Source organism: Oryctolagus cuniculus, chromosome 9 (assembly GCF_964237555.1).
Source record: "Oryctolagus cuniculus chromosome 9, mOryCun1.1, whole genome shotgun sequence".
Taxonomy (NCBI): domain Eukaryota; kingdom Metazoa; phylum Chordata; class Mammalia; order Lagomorpha; family Leporidae; genus Oryctolagus; species Oryctolagus cuniculus.
Genome location: NC_091440.1, coordinates 51,524,528 through 51,536,805, shown reverse-complemented (window position 1 = coordinate 51,536,805; position 12,278 = coordinate 51,524,528). Strand labels below are relative to the sequence as shown.

The window sequence follows — 12,278 nt, the reverse complement described above, 5'->3', positions numbered from 1 at the left end:
TCTCTACTATTTTATCAATATTTTAATGTTTGATACTGATCATGATAGCCTGAATATTCCCGAGTTTACCTGAATTTTAGAGAGATTTCTTCTGGACTTCCCTTTCCTTAGAATATTTACTTCAAAACATTGCAATTGTAGCTTCTTTTTCTGCTGCATTGAGATGTAAATTTTCTACAACCCAGGACTGTCTTTCCTTTTCATGAGGACCTGGAAGGCATCCTCTCAAAATGTCATCATCAATAAAGTAAGTGCCTCTCTCTCTCCCAGAGTCTTTAGTAAGGGTGAAATCTAACATCAGTGTCCACTAACAAACACAGATGCCAAATCACATTGATAATTCTTTGTCACATCCTCCTGTACTTTTCTACCAACTGGGCCCTGAGTTTCAAAACTGCTGCCTTTGTTTCCAACATTATATCATCACCATCAGAATAATCTTGAAGAAAATCTTCCTTTCCTTTTTATTAATCAGCCTCGTGCAACTTTTCTTTTACAATATTTATCACTAATAAAACATTAGGGACTGTCACACATATTAAGGAAGTAAGATAATTCACTTAGTTTCATGAAAACACTATGAGATAGATTCTATTACAGTTATGCTTGTTTTTACCACATCACATAAAGGTAAAATAACTTTCTCAGGGGAGAGGAAGAAGGAAACAAAGATTTATTCTGCCCATCATTACTCCTGTCCCCCTCCATAGATATTAAATCCTAACATTTTTCCCAAATGAAGGCCCAAGTTTAATTTTTGCATTTTTTGTCATTCACTCACTTGTCCAAAATACATGTATTGACTCCTGTGTGTCAGAGACTGAGAATAAACCATCAGATGTGATGTCTTGTCATATAAAACTTACAGTCAGGGAGGACCTGGGCACAGAAACAGATGATTTGGGTGCCTTTTGTTGGAAGTGATGAACCTTGCTCTGGAGCACACAGATAGGAAACCTAGCACATACTTGATAGACTGGGAGACACCCCCCCCCCCCACCATGGAAAGTGACCCCTAAACAGGTAACAAAACCAAAGAGTAATGAGATGCAGATGAATGTTCTCAGTTGAGCAAATATTACATCCAAAGCTTAGAGATAAGAGAGAGCTAAGAATAAAAAAGGAATTAAAAAATAATGTATAATTAAGACACAGACTATGTGTGCAAAGAGCTGAGAGCAGTGTACAAGGACAGAGTGAAGGTGTAGGCATAACATAAAGTATTTTTATAACAAAATGTGAGTTCCTTCTTGAGTTGATCCAATTGCAATGAAGAGCTATTTGAAGAATTTTATACAAGGGAGTCAATGCCCTATTTGTGATTTCTAGGATGCTTTGTTAGAGAAGTGAAATAGATTGGAAGGAGAAACAATGAAGGCAAGAACTCCTGACAGGTGGCTGTTCCAATGATTTACTGAAGACATGATGGTAGACTGAATCAGAGAAGTGAATGGAAGGGGAAAAGTCAATTTTTAGGAATACGTTTAAAACTTGTGGATGTGAATAAGTGGCTGATGGAGAGGAAGGTGTCAGATTTTCAGGTTTAGAACCTTTAGTGACTCAGATGAAAATGAGAAATTCCTAGGGAGGATGGAGAGATCACTTATGAACCCTTTGTCCTGGCTACAGGAGACCTTTGCTACTTGGTTTTAAGTGCCTGTGTTTGGGATATGCATTGATTTAGTTTTTCCTAAATTGTACATGAAATGGAAGAGATAATTCCAATTTGACTTGTGATGAGAATGACATGTGTTAGAGTTTCAGATCCAGAAGCAAAGTCCAGGATTTTTGATTTCTCATCTGCTCTTCTTATTGCCTGCCAACTTCAACTTTTTTAAGAGTAGGAGGATGTAATTATTTGGCTTTTCAAAAGTTGTTTGATAAAGCATGATAGATTATTAGAGACATTTATAACCACATAAATAGAAATGCCATCATAAAATACTCAGGACAGATTTATATTTTTTAATGTGTGTGTAACATTATAGAAAGTTGTACATATAAGAGAGTTACAATGAAGGTGATTTCTCTCATGCATACATGCATACAATCATGTTTTTATAACAATAAAATAAGTATAAAACAAATGAATATATAAATTATTTTAGATAATCATATGGACCATAACAACCTTTTGGTCCATGGTGACAATCCATGCTGGCCCTGTAAGATTATAATGCAGCAAAAATCTCCTAATGCCTGGTGATGGGTAGTAGTGGTTGTAATGTCATAGAACAATATATTAGTCATGTGTTTGTGGTGATGCTGACATAAACAAATCTGCTCTGTCAGCTGTATAAAAGTATACCACTTACACTACTGTATGCTGCATTAGATTAGCAGTAGTGTAGGGTTAGAGTTATTCTTATGTATATAAAGTTAATTGATAATAAATCTTAGCAAAAAGTAAAAGGGGAACAGGAGGAGGGCAGGAAGAAGGATGGGAGTGTTGGTGGGAGAGTAGGTAGGATGCGAAGAATCACTTTGTTCCTAAAGTTGTATTTATGAAATACTTGTCATTTTATACCTTAAATAAAAGATTTCTGGGAAAAAATGGGTTCTTGAAAATAGAAATGGGGACATATGAGAAGCTCCTGATGAAGCCGGAATCACTTAACAGCTAAATTCTCCCTGATGAACCATTTCTTCTACCCCTATTGAGGTGATTAACTATGCTATAAGAACCTATAATGGCCCTTGCAAATTCTTCACCTGGCAATAATTTCCAAATTTTCCCCAAGACTCATCCCCATCACTGTCTTTTCTTCCTGACTTTTACCTAGACCCAAGCAGAGTCATGTTTCATTATCTATGGGACATTTGTCCTAGGACCCCCACAGATCCCAAATTCTGGAAATGCCCAAATCCTATATATAAAATAATATTTTTTCATGTATGCCAATTCTCTTGTATATTTTTTATTTTATTTTATTTTTTTATTTTCTGCCAGGTGGAGTTAGACAGTGAGAGAGACAGAGAGAGAGTTATAGACAGTGAGAGAGAGACAGAGAGAAAGGTCTTCCTTCCGTTGGTTCACTCCCCTATTGGCCGCTACGGCCTGCGCTGCGCCGATATGAAGCCAGCAGCTGAGTATTTCCTCCCAGTCTCCCATGCGGGTGCAGGGACCCAAGCATTTGGGCCATTCTCCACTGCCCTCCCAGGCCACAGCAGAGAGTTGGACTGGAAGAGGAGCAATCGGGACTAGTACCCGGCACCCCAACAGGGACTAGAACCCCAGGGTGCTGGTGCCACAGGCAGAGGATTAGCCAAGTGAGCCATGGCGCTGGCCTCTCTTGTATATTTTAAATCATCTAGATTTCTTATAATATCTAATGCAATGTAATTGCTATATATATATAGTTTTAAATAATATTGTTTAGAGAATGATGACAAAGATAGCCTATATATTAAATAAAGATGAAATTTTTCGGATTAAAAAATAAAAAAATTAGCAGCAGCCATAAACATCCCATGTTATGCCTTCTCCTTATTGTATCAAGAGGCCATGTGGAGTGATTAATCTGAACCACCCAGCTTTTTGAAAGTGCACTCTATGATGGTCCCACAATGGCAACATTACCTAGCAACACATTTTTCAGAACATATCCTGCTAGTTAACCAATAAATGATGCATAATGATGATTATTTAGTACAATTTAGATACAGATTGCACAATAGCTAAATACTTTCATTGAAGAAACTTCTAAATAGAAAAGAAGATATAGGCCTGCGCTGCAGCTCACTAGGCTAATCCTCCGCCTGTGGCACCGGTACTCTCGGCTCTAGTCCCGGTTGGGGCGCCGGTTCTGTCCTGGTTGCTTCTCTTCCAGTCCAGCTCTCTGCTGTGGCCTGGGAAGGCAGTGGAGGATGGTCCAAGTGCTTGGGCCCTGCACCCCATGGGAGACTAGGACGAAGCACCTGGCTCCTAGCTTCAGATCGGCGCAGTGCGCCAGCCATAGCGGCCATTTGTGGGGTGAACCAACAGAAAAGCAAGACCTTTCTCTCTGTCTCTCTCTCTCTCTCTCACTGTCTAACTTTGCCTGTCCAAAAAAAAAAAAAAAATCTATTTTAAATCAATCTCCAAAAGTTTTATTTTATACTTTGGCTGCATCTTTAAAAGGAATATTTGTCCTAAGTATAAAGGTATCTTGTTAAATAATGTCTGGAAAAATATGCTTCTTGCTACTGGCTCAAATCTTTTCTAATATGTGCAATTACTATTACCATTTGCAATTGAAGTAGTTAATGCTGCAATTAGCTACAAGCAGGTGTGTGCATTTTTACAGTAGTCTTTCAAAACAAGGGCCTTTGGCAAACTAAATGTTCTCTTCAAGTTAAAATAGGCCATAAAGTGAAACAGTGCTGTTTCACATTTTGGGATAATTTCCCATTTGCTTCTAATTATCTTGCTATTGAAAAAGCACTATTCTTTTATAGTGTTTATTCATATACATGATAAGGTTGTTTTATATATAGTCAGTTTCAATAAACTGCTTATCAAAAAATGTCTCAAAACATGTTTAACATTCTAACCAATTTGCATTTGGCTGAACCTCAAGTAGAACTAAAATAGAAAAAAGGAAGGAGTTGAAATTTCAGTGTTTTATTTTTATTTATATTATTAAATGACAGTTCACTCAATTTTGAATTGAAGTAAATGAAATTGGCTAAGTGATACACCATTTACAGAAATGCTGGAATCTTTTGTTCTCCAAAAAGAGCTTCAATGCCAAATCAACTATAATATTTTTATTTATAGTTAATTGAAGCCAGCTGTGTGGCCTATGTTTTTTGCATTTATGGGTGAAGAAATGTGTGGTAGCTACTATTACAAATTAGAAATTTGAAATGGTTACCAGTCATTAGAACCTATGGACAGGGCATACGTAGTGTTTATTGAGCAGAGGAAGGACTTAAATGATTCAAGTTATACAGTATAAGTTGACTTATTAGTATGAAATATTTCATTTCTTTCATAATCACATTGATGCTATTTATTTTTATTACTCATTACAGGAAAATTTTATAAATCTTGATAATGCTATTTTATTAATCTATTAGAGTATCAGATTTAAACTGTTATTAAAAGTCCAGGTTCTTTATTAATTCTTCCACAAAACATACTTATGAAGACCAGTTATTACAATTATGACTAAACTCATAACAATTTAAATTGCCACAAACCAAGGATGGTCACAACACATTTTCTTAAAATATACATATATACACACAATAAACTCTCATGCAAACATACAACATACACAAACAATATTTACATGCACTCATTACACACATGCCAGTAGCATATTCACATTCATACTCAAGCAATAACCAAGTCAATTAGAAAATAGCATACACTAGTGAAATTTGCTTTGATTTACATATTCAGCCAAATGGATTTCTAATTTGTTGACTTTGTTTTATTAGCAGAGAACTGATAATTCTAAACATTCTGTTGTATGTCATGGGGATATATTCTTAATGGTCTATTAAGATTTGGCCTATCTTTGCTTTAAGAAAAGAAAATGGGTCACATAAGTTAGACCATTATGAGTTTTTGCCTTGAGACAATTGTTATTTCATAAAATCATACAAAATCTGACCTATACATATTATCCAAGATAGAACAAATGCTGTAATGATCATGGATTCACAGTAATTGATCATCTGCTTAAAATAAAAAGGCAGTGGTCATGTTCAAACATGAGGCATTTATCTTGAAGTGACTAGTGAAATTAAAACTCCAGGGAATTCTGATTGATGTATTTTCTGACTATATTTTCTACACTGAGCCTTAAATCTCTGTACTTGTGACTACTAAATCATGACACTCCTTTCAATTTTCTGTTTATAATCAAAAATAAAAATCTTCTCTAGGCACCAGAGTAATCAGTAAAGAAAAAGGAATAATTCTAAGTGATTAAGTTTGCAATTAAGAACCCAACACCAGGTCCAGACTTTCAGGGATCTGCCCTGTCCTCTTCTACTTCCAGTTATTTAGAAGACAAATATCAGAAAACACGGAGAATATCGTGTGAGGACAAAAAATACGGCTAGTGATTATTTACATCTAAAAATGTAAAAAAATGCATTAAAAATTATTATCAGTGTTTTACATTTTAAAATATTTAATTTGAAGGGGAGAAGAGAGAAGGAGAGAAAGAGAGAAAGAGAGATCCCACTTGTGGGCATGTTATCCAAATGACTACAACAGCTGGGGCTGGGTCAGGCTAAAGCCAGGGCTGTGGAACTCAATCCAATTTTCCCAAAGAGATGGCAGAGATCCAACTCCTTGAGCCATCACTTGCTGCCTCCCAGGGTATTTATCAGCAAGAAGTTATCAATGATTGTTTGAACTCACCTTCCCACTTACCAGTTTTTTTACGTTATGGTCAATTTTTTATCAGTAGTTTTATTTATATATTTTTTTATTTTTATTTTTATTTTTGGACAGGCAGAGTTGGACAGTGAGAGAGACAGAGAAAGGTCTTCCTTCTGTTGGTTCACCCACCAAGTGGTTGCTACGGCTGGCGTGCTGCGCTGATCTGAAGCCAGGAGCCTGGTGCTTCCTCCTGGTCTCCCATGCGGTGCAGGGCCCAAGCACCTGGGCCATCCTCCACTGCCTTCCCGGGCCACAGCAGAGAGCTGGACTGGAAAAGGACTAACTGGGACAGAATCTGGCACCTCGACCAGGACTAGAACTGGGGTGCCGGCGCCGCAGGCAGAGGATTAGCCTAGTGAGCCGCGGCGGCAGCCATCAGTAGTTTTTAAATATGTCTACTTATTTATTTGAGAGGCAGAGAGAGGGACAGAAAGAGAGATGGAGGGAGAGAGACAGGGAGGGAGAGAACTCTTGTCTATCGGTTCTTCTCCAAATGCCTGTAATAACCTAAGCTGGGACTGAGCTGGAGCCAGGAAACAGTAACTCAAACCAGGTCTCCCATGTGGATGCCAGGAGTTGAATTACTGGAACCATTGGCTGCTGCCTACCAGGGTCTACATTAGTAAGAAGTTGGAGTTAGGAGTGGAACTGGTAAGTGATCCCAAGCACTTCAGTGAAGGATGTGAGTGTCTGAATTAGGATCTTAAGTGCTAAGTCAAATACCTTCCCCTATCAGTAGTTTTTATGTGGTGAAAGATTGTATTTAGCCATAATTACCTATTGGAGTTCTAATGTAAACTATAGACTTTATGTAATATAATGAATTAATATTCACTCATCAATTATAATAAATTATAACAATAATACAAAATATTGGTAATAATGGAAACAATATTTGTTGGGGTAAGGAGAATTGATACACATGAGAACTTTACTTTCTACTCAATCTTTGTGTAAACTCAAAACTTAAAATTTTATTAATTTTTAAAATTTCAGTTAGAAGTTAGTGAAAATTAATATGCTTTTATTTTTGCTATGTTCCCCTCCATTAGCCTATACTCCAGAAGAATGACCTGCCTAATAATTGGTTACTATGTATTTTCAGGAGGACTTAATTTAACTAGTTGTTAAACTCTGTAGACCCTTTCAGTTATAAGTTGTCTACTTAAGTTCCCACTCAATGGGTACATATTTTTTGAAGATTTTATTTATTTACTTGAGAGGTAGAGTTATAGGCAGTGAGAGGGAGAGACAGAGAGAAAAGCCTTCCATCTGTTGGTTCACTCCCCAAATGGCCGCAATGGCCAGAGCTGAGTTGATCCGAAGCCAGGAGCCAGGTGCTTCCTCTAGGTCTCCCATGTGGGTGCAGGGGCCCAAGGACTTGGACCATCTTCTACTGCTTTCCCAGGCCACAGCAGAGAGCTGGATTGGAAGAGGAGCAGCCAGGACTAGATCCGGCACCCATATGGGATTCTGGCGCCATGGGCGGAGGATTAAGCTACTGCACCACAGTGCCGGCCTCTAATGTGTACATTTTAAAATGGCCTTTTGAATTGATCTTTTCTGAATTTTTAACTCATCTAAAAAGTTCCTTTTAAGAGTCTTGCATCACTGATGTGATTATTTCATACAAATATAAGTGTTCTCTAAGGAAAATCTTGTATATATTTTTTAATATTGAAAATGTGTAGTGTGGTGACATCCACTATGCTGACAGATGACTTTTTACACATATAAAGCATACGATTAAAGGTAGAATGAAATATGATTGTCTTGCATCTACTGTTTTCTCATCTAATTTCATCAGTAAAATGAGTGAAACATTAATTATCAAGCTCACTCTTACTACCCACCCAGCTTTTCACACTTCTTACAATTTTAATATAAAGGAAATTTGATTATTTTTGATCCAAGGTACTTCACTTGAAAATATTTACTACAAGAGAGAAGGGCTGGCCGGCGCCGTGGCTCATTAGGCTAATCCTCCACCTTGCGGCGCCGGCACACAGGGTTCTAGTCCCAGTCGGGGCGCCAGATTCTGTCCCGGTTGCCCCTCTTCCAGGCCAGCTCTCTGCTGTGGCCAAGGAGTGCAGTGGAGGATGGCCCAAGTACTTGGGCCCTTCACCCCATGGGAGACCAGGGGAAGCACCTGGCTCCTGCCATCGAATCAGCGAATCAACGGCAAAGGAAGACCTTTCTCTCTGTCTCTCTCTCTCTCTCACTGTCCAGTCTGTCAAAAAAAAAAAAAAAAAAAAAAAAAAAAAAAAAGGAGACGGGCAGGGATCAGCATTATGACATAGAGGGTAAAGCCGCCACCTGCAATGTAAATGTCTCATATGGACACAGATTTCTGTCTCAGCTCCCGGCTGCTTCAGTTATGATCCAGCCCCCTGCTAATGGCCTGAGAAAGGCAGCAGAAGTTGACCCAAATATTTGGATGCCTGCCACTCCTGTGAGAGACATGAAAGAAAATCCTGGATCCTGGCTTCAACCTGGCCCAGCTCTGGCTGTTGTGGCCATTTGGGAAATGCAACAATGGATTAAAGACCTCTCCTGCTCTGTCTCTCCCTCTCTCATGTAACTCAGATTTTCAATAAATAAATAAATCTTAAAAAGAAAGAGAAGAGTAAAAATGTAACTCAACTCTTCAGTGTGTGTATGCTTTTCTGTGTCAATTGCATAAAACATTTTTTCAAGACTATTTTGTGTAGGATGAATTTGTTTAGAAAAAACATTGATTAGAGATATTTTTATGCTCTTTTTTATTTCAATTAAAATGCAAAAATGCCAAATGACATGTTTCAAATTTAAGTCCTACAGAGAAGCACACATCTATTTTAACTATAAAAAAAGTAAGAGAGAATATAAAAACTTTTATAATTGCCCCCTTAGTTATGTATGATCTTTTTATGATTGTCCCTTTAGTCATATATGCTCTTCATAAATACACTTGTGTCTTGTGGTTTCATTGAATTTTTTGTCTTATATTACTAGAAATGCTTTACATACAGGTATATATGCCATCAGCCCAAGGCCAAAAGGACTTTCTTCACACTTGTTTCATATTTAAAGTCTTGCTAAAGAAAAAAAAAATTCTGAAACCTCTGAAAATGATAAGGGAAATTTTATTCAGGACTGGTGACGGATGTAGATGATCACAATAGGCAGTGAAGACATCACTTGGGACACCCTAATCCATACTGAGATCCCTGGGTTTGAGTCCCAGCTACACTGCTAATTCCAGCTTCCTGCTGATCTATACTCTTGTGAGCAGCAGACACTCAAGCGCTTGGGTCCCTGCCACCCACATGGGAGACCTGGCCTGAGTTTAAGGGCCTTGACTTCAGTGGGGCCCAGCTTTGGCTATTGCAGGCATTTGGGGAGTGAACAGTAGATAGAAGATCTATCTTATGTTTTCTTGTCTTGTCTTGTCTTGTCATCTCCCTCTTTTCTCTGCCTTTCAAATAAATTAAAATAAAGACTATTGTAATAGGAGAGAGTTAGTTTTCAAATATAGAGTGCAGAAGAGAACAAGTGAGGATTTATAGCCAAGAACAAGTAGGAGGTGAGGGTAGTCAGTGGAAAATTATGTAGAGAAAACATCAAGAGTATGGGGCCAGTCTTGTTGAAGGAAGGTCAGGGTGATCAGACATTAAAGGTGGGAGATTTTCTCTACCTGTTAGAGCAGGCTCCTGAATAAAACAGGAATGATCAGGCCTGTCAAAAGGGGGCACCAAGTTGGAACCTAGTCTAGAAGAAGGTTGAGAGGAGACTGACTAAAGTTTGATCAAGGAGAGCATCTTTTCTGTGCATAGATGCGATTATAATGTTGATAAAAATTAAAAACTCTATAGTGAAATATGGATTTCTTTTTCATTCTCTCCACAGTAAAAATAAACAGCAAAATATCTTTTCAGGTAAATCTTAGAGTTTTTACTATAACCTTAATTGAAAATGAAAGATATTTATATATTTTTGAGATAAAGAAAAATCATTAAAGCTTTTATTTTCTTAATGATCTTCTATACTGAAATATAAAAAGTAAACAATTAGCTGAATTTTATTTATCTTTTGAAGGCATAGTCCAATTGGAAAACCAAGTGCAACCTATAGGAATAAGATCACCCTAGCTGTGTCCAGAATTCTTGATTGCTAACTTCTGACAAATGCAAATTGGTTATGCCTTCATTTCTACTTTTATCACCATTTCTGTGGGAGGTTTAGTTTTTTCAAAAACTTTATTGTTTAAAAATATATATTCAGAGTCCAAGTTGATCCAACTTAAATTGAATATTTTCAGATGAAACTTGATGACAGTGCATTCAAACATAATATGAATGAGTACCTGATACAATATAGGATATTTAAGATAGCTAAGTAGTTATAGATGTAGATGGATGTATATCTCAGACAATAGAACCAAGGATAAGAAACTACGCTTGTGCATTGCATTATTAACCATTTCTTGAGTCAATAATTTTATTTAAACATTGGGTTACTTTTGTTTTTATAACTTATAACCTAACAGATTTGTTTTTGACAAATAATTGCCATCTTTATGGAGTACAATGTGATGTTTTAGTCCATTTATATAAGATGTCTTGATCAACTTAGGATATTTAGTTTATATATCATCTCAAAACATTATTTCTTTCTCATGAGCACTTTCAAAAGCTTCTCTTCTAGTGATTTTGAATTATATGATACAGTATTGTTGACTATAATCACCCTTTTGTATAATAGAAATCAGAACCTATTTCAACTATGTGACTGTGAGTGTGTACCAAATGGCCTACACCTTCCCTTGACTCTGGTAAACACCATTTTGCTCTCTACTTCTGTGAGTTTAACACTTTTAGATACCCTATATGAATAAACTCTTGAGGTATTTGTCTTCTTCTGTCTTGTTTATTCCACATAATATTATTGAAAATATTTTGAAAGTATAGAGCATATATTGTTTAAGAAAATAATAGCTTTCTTTTAGTCAATGCATATTTTAGAAACATGCCATAATAATTAAAATGTACTGAACAACAAACTATATTTTTGTCATATGTTTTACAACCACTGTATTCTAAATTCTACAACAATCAATAAAACGAAGCACTTGCTCCTTTTAACCACAAAGTGCCTTTCAAACTAAATATGAGGTTTTATACACAATAATGTTCTTACAGACATTAAGACACATATATATTTAAGAAATTGTATAAACAAATTAACTCTGGAAGACTTACAACACAAAGCTCCTATCTGTTTCAATATTTCTGATATACAAGAGGTCTTCAAAAAGTTCATGGTAATACATATGAAAAACCATGAGTGCAAAATAAGTTTATCTTTTAATTCCAATTTCTTTATAAAACATTTAATTATGTTTTTGAAAGGCAGAATGACAGAGATAGACACACACACACCCACACACAGAGATACAGAGAAATAGAGAGAGAGAGAGAGAGAGACAGAGACGGAGACAAACATCATCCATTTACTGGTTCACTACACAAACTGCTGCAACTTCCAGTCTGCATCAGGAACTCCATCCAGGTGTCTCACATTGGTGATAGGAGCCCAAGTTCTTTTGTCATGTCCTACTAACTTCTCAGGAAAATTAGCAGGGAACAGGATTGCAAGTGGAACAGCTGGAACTTGAACTGGCACTCTGTGGTGGGATGCTATCATTGCGCGTGACAGCTTAACCCAGTGCACTACAACACTGGCCTTTCACACTTTTAAAGTATGCTTGTATTGATTTGAAGCCTGGATTAGTTATTTGGTCCAGCATTTTTGTCAAAAAGAATACATCACATGTTTTAGGATTTTCGCTTTTTTAGATATTCATTTAATGGAGGGACATATATTTTGGTTTGTTTTTGAATATTTTAATTACTAA

At 36.7% G+C, this 12,278-nt stretch overlaps 1 pseudogene; it reads right to left on the bottom strand.

Moving 5' to 3' along the window:
- The window catches only part of LOC100359133 (DAZ-associated protein 2 pseudogene), an 84,602-nt pseudogene extending 72,535 nt beyond the window's left edge, over window positions 1-12,067 (bottom strand).
- Window positions 12,068-12,278: the final 211 nt, after the last annotated feature.